A 10,716-nucleotide genomic window follows, 5' to 3' on the forward strand; every position below is an offset into this window, starting at 1 on the left:
TGCTGGTTACTCGAGTGTGTTCACTTTGTGAAAATTCAGCGAGTTCTACATATGAAAATATGTAACACATGTACAGAAGAATTGTGCTTTGCTGTGTATGTTATACTACAGGGAAAAGGTTTTAAAATAACAGGTAAAGCACCAATTTCAGTGTAGTGCTTGGTAGGCATGCAACAAATGCTAGTGCCCTCCCTCCCCAATCCCCCACTAAAGGAGAAGACAAGTGGGAAAAACCTTCCAGGTGACAAATGCCAGAACAATGGGGGCTCAGAATTCTAAGCAATGAGGAAATAGCTAGGCTGAGAGGAGAAAAAATATTAAATGTATGTAACTTATGTTGCATTGCTCTTTAGAGGCCAAATGGTATTTAAATGCCTGAAGTTATTTTTTCTATGCTAGTTGTGTTAAAATTATTTGTTTCTATTTACAATAGTCTTGAAAGCAAGAGTTAAATGATTATTTACATTATTGGCATCTAATAAAAATGAGAATGAATTTTAATCCAACTTTTTTGAAGGAAAATGAGTAGACATACTAGATTGCTTTTAATATGTCTTCCAACCCTTCGATTTTTTAAACTACATTTCTATTGATTTATCTTCAAGCTCACTGATTCTTTCCTTGGCCATCTCATGTCTGCTGATGAGTCTATAGAAGGCATTCTTCATTTCTGTCACAGTGTTTTTGATTTCTTGCATACCCTTTTGATTCTTCCTTAGATTTTCCATCTCTACTTACACTGCTCCTCTGTTCTTGCATGTTTCCATTTTTCCATGAGGGCTCTTAACATATTAATTAGTTATTTTATTTTATTAAAAATTCTCTAGATAATTCCATTTCTTTTGTGTCAACCTTATTTCCATGTTTTGTTTAATAGCTTATGACCCTCAGTGGTTGTTCCTACCCACTGAATGGCTTGAACAGTGGAAGCTGTGGACTGGGCTTCAGTGGCTGGGCTGGGCACTCCAGTCTTTAGTAGGAAACTGCTGAATTGGCACAGAGGGCACTTGCCGGTCTTGAGACGAGTCTGTGACTTTGTGTTGAAGAGCAGTAAACTCAGAAGCTGGAGCAGTCCATTTGCCCTGAAATTCCTTCTTGGTCATGGCCTTTTCAGCAGCAGCCTGCCTTTCATTTCCAACCTCTTCAGGGTTTCTGTAGAAGTAGAGATAAGCATGACTTGCCATGGCTGCTCACAGGTGATGGTCTGGTGCATGCACAGGATTTCCCAGGCCAGTATCCATCACATTAGACTTGTTGAGTGAACTCCCTTGTTGTTGCATGGGATGTCAGTGTCCACATAGTATGGAGAAGAGACTGTTACAAAGAGCAATGGTAGGTGGGATAGCTTGAGTCTCTGTGAGAGGCTTGTGGTGAGCCTGGGATCAGTAGCCACTAGAAGTCCTGGCTCCCATAAGGCTACCTGGATCTGGTTCCAGGTTCCAGGAGTGAAGCAGCCAGCAATAGCAGTGACTACAGTGGCAGCAACAAACTTCAGCACAGCCCACTGACCAATATTCCTGGGCAATATGACACTGACATTAGCCAGGTTTTCAATGACAACAATGGCATGAGCTGCCAGCAGAAGCTTCTTTTCAGATTTATAATGGACATGCCATCATTTTTCCTATTGTAGATGTACTGTTCCATTTTGAAGTCAAGGTATGTGCCACCTACATGAGTTCCTGCTGCAAGAAGTGTGAGGATACCCTCCTCCTTCATTTGAAGGACATCAAAGTATCAGGACATTGTGATAATTTCTCTTTAAATTACAATGGGAACCCTGTATGACACTGTATGGATCCCTGTCTAAGTAGTGTGGAAAAGCTCATCACAGTTATTCTAAACTCCCCATCTGATAATCCTAAACCTGTGCCATGTCTCAGTCTTATACTAATGCTTCCTTTGGGCCTGCAGACTGTATTTTTTCTTGCCTTCAGCAGGCCTTGTAACTTCTGTTGTTGAAAGGTGAATATGATATATATGAATGATTAGGACTGAGGTAAACAGGACTCTAGCATGAGGATTTATGTTAATTTTTAATGTAGCTACAGGTGCTAGAAGCTTCAAGTTCCTTTCGTGTCCTTGTTTTATTTTCCCGCTTGACATTGGACTTCCCTAAGGACATCTCCTTAAAGAGAGTCTTATCCATGCAGGGCTTACAGGTGGAGCTGTTGTTAGACCGGAGCCCTGCGGGAATGTGGTATGATGTGGCTGAGGTGGAGCATGTGACAATCTTTCAGTGAAGTGTCAGTGTTTCTGTAGGCCTTCGTCCTTGGACTGTGACCTTCACAAGTGTTTCTCTGGTGCAGCAATTTTCAACCTTTTTAATCTCATGGCACACATGAACTAATACAAAATCTGTGGCACACCAAAAAGCATGTATTTTTGCCTGCTTGACACAAAATATGGGTATAATTTTGATTAATTTACAACTGATGGCTATTGTTGTATTGACTGTTGTCAATTTTTTTTTGTTTGATAGTCTAAGGGAAAAGAGGTCAGTGCCCCTGACCAAATAGTCAGGTGCTGCATATTTTACCATTTCATGAAATTTTCTGCATAGGTTACATTATTTATACTCCCATTAATTAAGAAAATGTTTGTTCTCATTTTATGCTGTCAGTGTATTTTCGATATTAATGTATTTCTTTAAATAACTCATGATATCTGAAAACTTTGATCAAGTTTTTCTTACTTTACATTTTTGAAACTATTTGTTCTGGTTTCTTAACCTAAAATATTTTGAAAATCACATGTAATGTCACAACCTCAGGGTTATTTTGATTATTGAAGCTTCTCTGGAATAAAGGGAAAGTGGTGTTACTGATAATGTTTAGAACACGCTGCCCCCAAATATGGCACCTTGGCATGTTGTTTTAAGCTAAAGGACTTTGAGAAATGGCAGGTGCTAAAAGGCCTCTTCACTCTTCTCCCCTGAAGCAAGTCGTGAGACTCTCATGTGAGAGGCTTCTCCCCATACCCAGAGGGAGGGAGTATCCTTATTTCTGAAAGTGAGTGAACAGATTTTGCTAAGTTTCCCCAGTCTACTACACATAGATTACACCATTTTAATCCTATAACATTTTTCCACAAGTTATCACTCTTCATCAATCTTAGCATAAAAACACTTCAATTTAACTGCTTTTTTGGCTTTCACTTTCTTATCACAGCTCTCAGGTCACATAAAACTTATATTAAATACATTTGTATGCTTTTCTATCTGTCTGTAGTTACAAGGATCCAGCCAAGAACCAAGAAGGGTAACAGAAAAAATATTTTTCCTTTTCTACATACAGATAATAAAAATTTTATTTTTGTCTTTTATTTTGGGTTTGTATGAGGTGGTCACTTAGAAATGTTGTAACAAGCCACCAATATTATCCAAATTTAAATAATCATTATTTTGGCATATTAGATTGAATGATTTCCTCATTTGAGAGGCTCTATGATAATTTGATATCTTATTTCATATTCCAGGCCAACTGTGGGTCAGAGATGGGACACTTTGTCTAAGGCAGTAATTTCAATCAGCCAATCCTGGGAAGCAGGGTGCCTCGGTATGACTCAATCACCTTGGTTGTTTCTGGAATTGCTTTATCAGTATAGGCTTAAACACATAGAAATAAATTTAAATGTGTCTGTATTTTTCGTGGAAGTAAGCTAAAACCCTGAAATTCTGTAGGGCAATGAAGAAGGTAAACTGTGGAGCTTAGTACTGCTGAATGCTCTTCATGAAAAGTAGAAACTGTAATTCCTAGTTTGTTGCAATGGAATGAAATGCTACAAAAAGGCCCCAAGATATTTCATCAATCTGAGAATCTCCTGGGTCGGCATCTGACTAGCCTAAGAAGGGAGACCTTGAGATTTCTCTGAGTCAGTTCAATCTTCTATTCTACTCTTTCATAATTATTTGATACTCGCTTCTCTATGAAAACCTCCAAGACCTCCACATTCCTCCTCATTATTAACTGATGGCCTTGGCCTTGTTTCTAATTTCATGGAAAATATTACCAATCTGCTGACCTATGTCTGTAATCATGTACCCTGTATTTTCCTCTGTAGTTCACTCGATGGATCACCCTTGGTGCTAAAGCAACTATGGCCTCTTATTACCTCTCACCTGTTTGAAGACTTGGCTAATGCAATTGTCCCCCTTCTATACAAAAAAACAAGAACAAACAAAAAAGGACAAAAACTCACCCTGGCCAATGTGGCTCAGTTGGTTGGAGCAGTGTCCCACAGACCAAAAGGTTGTGGATGTGATTCCCAGTCAGGGCACATACCCAGGTTTTGGGTTTGATCCCTGGTTGGAGCATGAATGAGAAGGCACCCATTTGATGTTTCTCTCTTACGCTGATGTCATTCTCTCTCTCTTGCTGTCTCCCCCTCCTTTTCCAAAAGCAATGAAAAAAATATGTCCTTGGGTGATGATTAAAGAGAAAATGAAGAGAAAAAGAAAAAAAGGATGAAAAAGAACAAATACCTTGATTCTGTGTCTTTTTCATCTTTATTTTCCATTTCTCTTTTCCCCTTTACAGTCAAACCTCTCAAAAAGAATTGTGTCTACTCATTGTTATAATCCCTATTTTCCCACACTCTCTTGAACCCACTCCAATCTGCTTGTCTCTTTCTCTCCATAAGAATTGTTTGTTCAAGGTTACCAGTGATCTTCATGTGGCCAGATCTGGTGGTCAATTCTCAGTCTTGGTATTGCCTCACCTATAAGCAGCTTTTGGCATCAGAATAACTTCTGACACAAATGATCATTCCTGTATTCTGGAGATGCTTTCTTCCTACACACCATGACCCTCCTTGCTCTTGATGACTTCTGTCTCACTGGCCAACCCTTCCCAGTTGTCTTTGTAGGATCTAGTTCTGCCTTACCTTGAGTTGGTCTGGCCCAGATCTATTTCATTTTCTATGTATATCCACTTTGCAGGTAATGTCATTTAGTTCCATGGGTTTCATGACACCTCTACAAAAGTTCTAAAATTAATATCTACCTATTCCACATGGAAATCTACAAATACCTAAAACATACATTATCTAAACCTGAACTTCTAATTAAACCTCTTTCTCCCCAAGCCTCTGCATTGTGTACATTCAAGTAATATCATTTCCTAGGTACTAAATACCAAAAAAAGAATGGTTTTCAAATCATTTTTAATAGTTAAATTTCATTTTTTAAACTATAGTATGATAGAGTTTCCCCAGGGCATACTCTGCCTCTTTAAGTGAAACTTTCTCTTATTTTAAGGTAATGAGAACTAACATACTAATGTAGGACCTTTTTCTTCCTCTTTTTTATTTTTTTAAAGCAAGAGATACTGATTCTATTATTTGGGCTGTGCATGGCATTGGCTCAGTTGGGGCCTGGGACCCAGAATTCAGCTTAGTGCAGGCATGTTTATCTGAAACACTAAAAAAATGATGACTTTTACAAAATGATTGTAATTTGGCAATGCATTTTGGGGCACACATCAATTAAGCAAATGCCACTTATCTTTAGTGTGATGGCTACATTTCCATAGAATTTAAATAAAAATGTAAATGCTAATATACCATTTGACTATTGTGTCTCTACCTAAACGGATGTATCTACAAAACCATGTTTCTTTAGCATATGTGAAATAACTATCACCATCAGACTATTGCTGTATTGCCCGAGCCCAGAGTCCCTTCATTCATAGTGAATTCCTAGTGCCAGGTGCTTTGCATTTCCCATGGCCCCAACCATTTAATCTATTCAATCTGTAGATAGAGATTGGTTTTGGCTAGTTTGCATGAGCACTTTATTTTTCTTAAGAAAATGAATCCTTACTTCAAAACCATTATTTTGTGTGGGCAGAGGGCTGTGATAGAGCCTTGTAAGTAGTAAAATATTTCTCAATAGCAGAAGGAAAATACCCATGACTTTTTAAAAGGGTATTTACTCTTTTAGAAAACCAGCCTCAATGATTGGACAGGAAGTAGAAATGGCAGTTTACTTGATGTTGATAATTTAATTTTTTTTCAGAAAAAATTGCCCCTAGCTAAAAATATCATAAAACAGCAGATGTATTTAAATATTGTTAGCATGTTACTTTTGATTATTCTTTTGTTACTCGTTAAGTATTTCAAAGTGAAGTTTATAACCACAGTTGCTTTCTACCCTCTTGTCTGTGCTACAGTGCACTGTTCCCACGCTTGAACTGCATTTCCAAATCAAGTTGGCATATCTTCCTTCCTAGAACAGCAGTGGTGGGAATGTCTGGGAGAAAATGTGTATGGGAACAAGCATAAACTATCATATTTCTCATGCTCTATTCTTTATTACTGTTATCTGTAATCTCTGTAGACTTCACTTATTTTTCTAATCACAATGTCAATCCTCTGAAACAATACTTGTATACTTGAAGCAATCTTTTTAGACTGAATCCTAATCTTTACAATGAATTGTAAGACACACATCAAATATTTTTTTCAACAAAAAAACCCTTTCATTGAATAACCTTTAAAATAAAAAAATATGGATATACACTAGAATATTGGAGAATTGGAGGAAGAGGACATCAAAAGAGAGATGCAAGCTTGGCCGGTCAGGTGGGAGATCAGAATCTTACCGTCTGTGAAGAGAGGGGAAGAGTGTTCTCAGAGGGAAATTAGCAACCTTGTCAGACAAGTCTGAGAATTTAGAAAATTAATGACTGTGTTGCCACCCTTCAAGGCCAGGCAAGTCCATGGTATTCGTGCAGACAGAAAAATATTCACGGAGCCTTTGGAATGTCTAGCGTGCCTGTATTCATGGGTGGGCGAGCCATGCACACTGCAAGCTGCGTGTCTATCTGCATGTCTCATGTCGTGGCCCCTGCTCCCCAGTGTGGCACCCATCATGGCAGCTGTCCGCTTGCATGTCTCTCATCATCATCTCCCCCAGCAGGGAGTCCCTACCTGTTTAAGTACTAGAAGAGAACAAAGCTGGCAAGATGCCAGAACATAACAACATAACATAATTCTGTGCATGCAAACCCACTTCACATTATGGGAACAGTTTATTGGACCCAGTCTCAAGACTATGAGAACACTGGTTATCAGGCCCCTTCAAGGCTATAGGAACAACTGCTTCCCTTAGCTACCCAGACACCTGGGTGAGGAAGCCAGACTGCCTCCACTTACCCTGCAAGGACTGAAAAACAGTATTTGATTTCAACAAAAAAGTTGGTGTCTTCAGAGAAAGCAGTTTTACGCAGGTCTGCAGGGAGTATTCGGAACTCAGCCAAGAATTAGAGGTAAAGGGGATGTTAGAAAGTAGACAAGACTAGTGTATAGTGGTTTGTAGAGAATTGTCAGGAAGTTGGGCTGGGAAGGAAAGAGAGAGGAAGAAGGAGCAGAATGGAGAGGTAGGGATGGAGGTGATATTACAAAACTATTAAACATAAGAGATATTAGAGAGTGTGTTTAAGTATAGAAAAGAAGGATCTGAAGTTAGGAAAAGAGTGAAGACTTGAGTGGGAGAAAGGAAACTGATGCAGCAGAGAGACCCTTAGGTGGCAGAGTGGATGGGATCAGATGGGATTCATTTTCAAAGGAGTAGGAACCCTATATCACTGTGACCAAACCGAGAAAGGATTAATGGGTGACAAAGATAAAATTGGTGTACACCTCCAATATCTCTGTTAGGACTGCACGTTTTTACACATTGCTATTTGCTCTTTCTGAAATGTACTACTCCTCCCTCCATGTACACATATACTCCTAGCCATATTTCCATGCAATCTTCAAACATTATTCCTAGAAAGCCTTCCTTGGCATGTATGTGCAATCTGCTTTGGAATTTTCTCCCTGTGCTCTCAAATGCAGCTTGCATATATGTACTAGGTCCTATTACAGGCATTTGCTTGTCAATTTTCTCCTTCAGATTAAAAAAAAGCACATGTTATTTGTGTTTGTATCTCACAGCCAAATGGATGTGAGGAAACTTTCCTGTATTGGTTACATTAATGATCACTTCCATCTAACTGAAATGAACTTCCATATAGGCCCACTTCTTCTGAACATTGTGAGTGGCAGGTATGGGAATGATAGGTAACCTCCCATCATCCTTTGCTGTGAATTTCTGTTCCTGGCTTCACTCACTTTTAATCATCTTCTTCCTGCAGCTGTTCTCTACGAGATTGGCTTTACTCCAGGCTTCATGAAAATAGCTTCACCAATCCTCTTTCTTTATCACAAAAAGCTGCCTTAAGTAACAGACTTTTCATGAAATGTTAGGGCTTAATGGAGAAATGCAGAAATGCGCAGAACAGGAATCAATGCAAAGTGGGATATCAAAAACCACAATAAAAATCAGCTTCAAAGTCTCATTGACAATCAATCCTCACTCTAGGGAAACTCTCACTTGGGTCTCTTTCTCAGGAGAACACAGCCTGTTTCCCTGTGCAGGGACTGCCCAACCCTTATCTCTCCCTAGAATCCATTTTCTACTCTTCTCCCATGCCATGGCATCACTCCTCCCTGCAAGGGCTGTGGTAAGCAGAGTAATGGTCCCTCCAGGATGTCCATGTTTTAATTCTCAGAACCTGTGAATATGCTATGTTACATGACAAAGGGGAATTTAGGTTGCAAATTTCTAACATCAGTGTGTGTGTGTGTGTGTGTGTGTCTCTCTCTCTTTCTCTTTCACCCTCTCCCCCTCCCTCTCTCTCCAGTGAATAAAAACATCCTAAGGTGAAACTAAAAAAATTTTAAAAAGAGGAGATCTGGAATTAATCAGGTGGATCCAACATAATCACAGGGTCCTTAAAAGTGAAGAGGGAGACAGCAACCATTGCTGGCTTTGAAGATGGAAGGGGCCACAACCAAGAAATACTGGTGCCTCTAAAAGCTGGAAAAGGCAAGAAAATGCATTCTCCCCTCAAATCTCCAGATAGAGACTCAGTCCTTCTGACATCTTGACTTTAGTTTTCTAAGACCTGTGTTGGCTTTCTACTTTACAGAACTATAAGATGATACATTTGTGTTGTTTTAAGCCATTAACTTTTCATTTAAAAAAATAATAATTTGCTATACCCCGGCTGGTGTAGCTCAGTGGATTGAGCGGGGGCTGCGAACCAAAGCATCGCAGGTTCAATTCCCAGACAGGGTACATTCCTGGGTTGCAGGCCATGACCCCCAGCAACCACACATTGATGTTTCTCTCTCTCTCTCTCTCTCTCTCTCTCTCTCTCTATCTCCCTCCCTTCTCTCTCTAAAAATAAATAAATAAAAATCTTAAAAAAATAATTTGCTATAATAGCAAATAGAACACATATACAAGTACCAAGATAACAAATCCCCATTCATTTTGATATGACATATCTTAATTTTTTTTTTACTCAAAATCTGCCCCAGCCCAAGTTCTGGGACTTTCCTTTGCCAAATTAAAAATAATATTAACAAATTTTCCTTTATAAAATAGCCATCTGTCCCTAAGATGAATGGAAATGAGCCCTCTCATGTTCAAGACCTTTTCTATTTATGACTTTTTTTATTTCTATCATAAATACACTGTTCAATGTATGGCTCCAGAAGTAATATTACCCCCTCTTCCAGGGAGACATTAAATACGTTCACATAAACTACACAGTGCATTTTAAATGAGTATGTGTAAATAATGTGTCTACTGAAGGTAAGGGAGAAGAAAAGTTTGAGAAATAGGAAACTTTTAAAATGTCAATTTACAAAGCTTTTCCAGCTTGACTCTTATAACACAGTAATAAATAGGTACACATTGAAAGGGCAGAATATTCCATTTAGTGATACTGAACAAAAACATCATACTACTTAACCATTTCAATTATTCATATGGAGCTTTCTATACAAAATGTGAATAAAGTTCTAAGGCAATACTTCTAAAAATTTTATCATATGGAGATCCTATTAAAATACAGACTCTGATTCAGTAGGTCTCAGTGGGGGCCGAGATTCTGAGGTTCTGACTTTTTAATATGTTCTTAGATGATACTGATACTGTTGGCTTCTGGATCACATTTTAGACAGCAAAGTCATAGGAGACCCTGAGGATCATAGTAGAATCTCATGCTTAAATTCTGTGGTTCTATAAATTAAACATATTAAAAGTACATTCTCATTAATCTCAGTTTATGTAGCAAAGAGAAAAATTTTTTAAATTATTTGGAAGTAAAAATAATTTCATAGCAGGACTGTAAAACTATGAATTTCACTTGTGATTGCTGGTGGTGTCATGACTCCATGATTATGACAAACTCTGGGTGCCACCCCTAAGTGTGTGCATTGAGTATACATTCCCAGGTGAGTTTCTGCTAGCTGATGGTAAGAGCTTTTTTATCTGTGTACCAGGAAGAGGCTGTGTTAAGAGGTCAGACGCCATTAGCTAGCTCCCTTTCCCACCTGAAGAGTTGCCAAATCTCCGGTAGAAGACTTTCACTGGCCAAGCTTTTGCATACAACAGGTTTCTGGAACAACTGTGCAACAGATATGATCCTGTTATCTAGACTTAAAACATAACATGCCCCTTAATAGCATTGACACAACCTGCTCACAGTCCTCCAGCCAAGCCTTCCAGTCTCATCTAGGCCCAGTCTTTCTCCTTCATTGCTTAAGCTCCTCCAGCCATACTGACTTTCTTTCAATTCCTTCAATATTCCATTCTCCCTTCCACCCCAGGCCCATGTTCATGCTCTTTTCTCCCCAGAAATACAAATCTCCCAAATTCCT

At 38.8% G+C, this 10,716-nt stretch overlaps 1 pseudogene; it reads right to left on the reverse strand.

Moving 5' to 3' along the window:
* Nucleotides 1-853: 853 nt before the first annotated feature.
* Nucleotides 854-1,746, reverse strand: LOC114488168 (annotated as a pseudogene).
* Nucleotides 1,747-10,716: the final 8,970 nt, after the last annotated feature.

This window comes from Phyllostomus discolor, chromosome 2 (assembly GCF_004126475.2).
Source record: "Phyllostomus discolor isolate MPI-MPIP mPhyDis1 chromosome 2, mPhyDis1.pri.v3, whole genome shotgun sequence".
Lineage (NCBI taxonomy): Eukaryota > Metazoa > Chordata > Mammalia > Chiroptera > Phyllostomidae > Phyllostomus > Phyllostomus discolor.